General features: G+C 40.1%; 1 pseudogene across 1 annotated transcript; it reads right to left on the reverse strand.

Annotated features, from left to right (window-relative positions):
• Positions 1–1214: 1214 nt before the first annotated feature.
• On the reverse strand, positions 1215–2121 carry LOC309846008 (protein SET pseudogene; annotated as a pseudogene). The gene has a single exon. The product of its transcript is annotated as a protein SET pseudogene (transcript).
• Positions 2122–2918: the final 797 nt, after the last annotated feature.

Raw genomic sequence — 2918 nt, forward strand, 5'->3', positions numbered from 1 at the left:
TGTATCTCCTAGTTTAAAATTTTCCATTTAGCTAAAAAAATTGTTTTTCTTTCTCTGCTAAGAACTTTGTCCTCTTATTTATCTCAAGAATGTTCATCTTTTTTTGTGTGTGTGTGTACACATTTAGTTTTATTGTAACAAAGCAACTTGTACACTTTTAACGTTTAAAACTGAGCATCATCTTTCCTTTCCAGTGAAACAAAAATAAAATTTTAAAAATAAACAGGAACAAAATTACAATAGAGAATGTCAATTCCAAATAAGATCCTACAAGTTCTGCTGATTCTCCCATCGAGTGGCAGGGCTCAAGTCATCATTAGGAGAGAGTTTTATTTTAAAAGTGTCATCTTAAACTGCAAGGATGTCCATTAAACATCACAATTAAACATGCCAAAGGAGAAGCCATGTTGTCAAAATGCCCACTTAACCCACCCAAACATCTCAAACCCACCCTTTGCTGACCTTCTATAACCCCATTTTTTTTTTTTTAAATTTTTTTTTTTTTTTTAAAGATTTTATTTATTTATTTGACAGAGAGAGATGACAAGCAGGCAGAGAGGCAGGCAGAGAGAGAGGAGGAAGCAGGCTCCCTGCTGAGCAGAGAGCCTGATGCGGGGCTTGATCCCAGGACCCTGGGATCATGACCTGAGCCGAAGGCAGCGGCTTAACCCACTGAGCCACCCAGGCGCCCCTATAACCCCATTTTTTAAAGTTTTTTTTTCTTTTTTTTTTAAACAAGAGAAAGTAGAAAGGTACATGTTAGTAAATGCTAACTGTCCATATTCACATAGAGACACAGTGTAATCTCTGAGCCCAATATACAGAGAAAGGAGGAAAAAAGCTAGAATTCTATGCACTACTACACAGGGGCCTAGCACCCTCCAGCTTCCAGCAGAGCTAAGGGAGCAGAAGGTTTTTCTTTTTTCCCACAGAGCATGGTGGTGTTGATTCCATAAAGCTTTTGTTTTTGTTGAGACAGGAAGGGACAAAAATGAATTTGGAACAAAAAGGGGTAGAGATTCTTTTCCCACTGTATTCTGCTCAAGGTATTTTCCCCCCAAATAAGCTGAGAACCATGGTATAAAGGGAGAGAAAAAGGCGACTTCAAAAAACAGGGCGAATGAGCACAAGAGGAGAAAAGAAAAAGAAAAAGGAAAAAAAAAAAAAAAGACCGCAACTTGCTCCCAGGGACTGAAGAAAATTAAAAAAGGAAGGTTGGAATCCATCAGTATTCCATTAGTCATCTTCCCCTTCATCTTCCTCTCCTTCCTCCCCCTCATCATCATCTTCATCTTCTTCATCTTCATCCTCATCTCCTTCTTCATCAATATCTTCCAATCCTTCTTCTTCTTCATCATCATCATCATCCTCTTCTCCTTCCCCTTCTTCGTCATCCATATCGGGAACCAAGTAGTACTGTCATGGATTTGGCCAAATATCATCTTTGATGACTTCTCCTAACTCATCTGCACCTGCATCAGAATGGTCAGTAAACCAGGTGAAGAAGCTCTCTGGTTCCTCATGCTGTCTCTTCCTGCTGGCTTTATTCTGTGTTTGACTTGAACGTTTCGTCAAATCCTTTCCAGATTTCCATTTGATTTCAGTGGACTTTGAAGATGGATCACCACTCTCATTCAGATGAAATTCTTTGGAGAGAACTTTATTTTCGAAGTAAGGGTTTTCATCAAAATAAAAATCTATTCTGTAACCTGATTTAATATCTTCAAATTCTGTCACTTCAACTCTTGTCAAATAATGCAGCGCCTCTTCATCCTCCTCTCCAAGCAGTGCAGACACTTGTGGATGGTTGACAAATGTTGTTACCCAAAAATCGGGGATTTTGGCGATCAATTCCGACCTCTTCTGAAAAAATGGTTGGCGGAGTTTGTTATATTTCTGTTCTACTTTCAAAATCTCCTCACTGGCTTGTTCATTAAGTCTGTCTATTTCATTTTGTACTTCATCAATATGTTCAATTGCTTCTTGCTGTTCTTTTTCTCCTCTATGCAAGTGCTGGGATGTTGATGTCTGCCCTGGCTTGGGGGCAGGGGACTGTCTCGGTTTCTTCATTTGAGGCGGGAGCGAAGACTGGCGTTTGGGGGCCATGCTGCGAGGAAACTCCAGGAAACCTGGAGAGAGGCACGTCTGGAAGCTCTGATTGCTCAAGAATGTTCATCTTTACCTCATGGTTATATTGGGTGTTATCAAGTCTGTGTCTGGTAATTCCAGTTGGGGCCATCTGTTGATTACCTTTTCTCCTGAGTACTGGTCAGACTTTTCTTGTTCTTTGTGCATTCAGTAATTTTGAATTCTACCCAGAACATCTTGAATACTACATTAGGAGATTCTGGATTCTGTTAAAAATCCTCTAAAGAATATTGAATTCTGGTGTTAGTGGGCAATCAGTTGGCTTAGATCCAGGCTGCAAGTTGTACCTCACCTTTTGGGAGTGGGGATTCTGAGGTCAGTTCAGTTTTCAAACATTTGCTATGGTATTTGGGTCAATCTGTCATATACACAGCTCTGAGTTTTGCTTAGGACAAACTCTTGAACTCTTGAAACCTTTGCTGCCCTTCTTTGGGTCTGCCATGCATGTGTACAATTGGGATATTTTAGGTATTTGTTTTTTGCATTTTGTCTAGAACTTTTGGTTGCAATCAGTGCAAAAGATAGACTATTGTTGGCTCATTGCAACTTAGCTGGCACTGGACAGCTTGTGTCCTGTGATACTCCTGAAGAAGGAAAAGGAGAAGGAGATTACAGGAACCCCAAGAAGGTACAGAATTTACCCTGAAGTTGATAGAGTTCAAAGAAAATAAGTCCAATCTTGAGATAGACCCTTGTTAAAGAGAGAACATGGAAGGTACCAAAAACTCCTTGACCAAGGGAGGCTGGGCCAAGCAAGATTTTGATTGTAA

Source organism: Mustela nivalis, assembly GCF_964662115.1.
Source record: "Mustela nivalis genome assembly, chromosome: 1".
NCBI lineage: Eukaryota > Metazoa > Chordata > Mammalia > Carnivora > Mustelidae > Mustela > Mustela nivalis.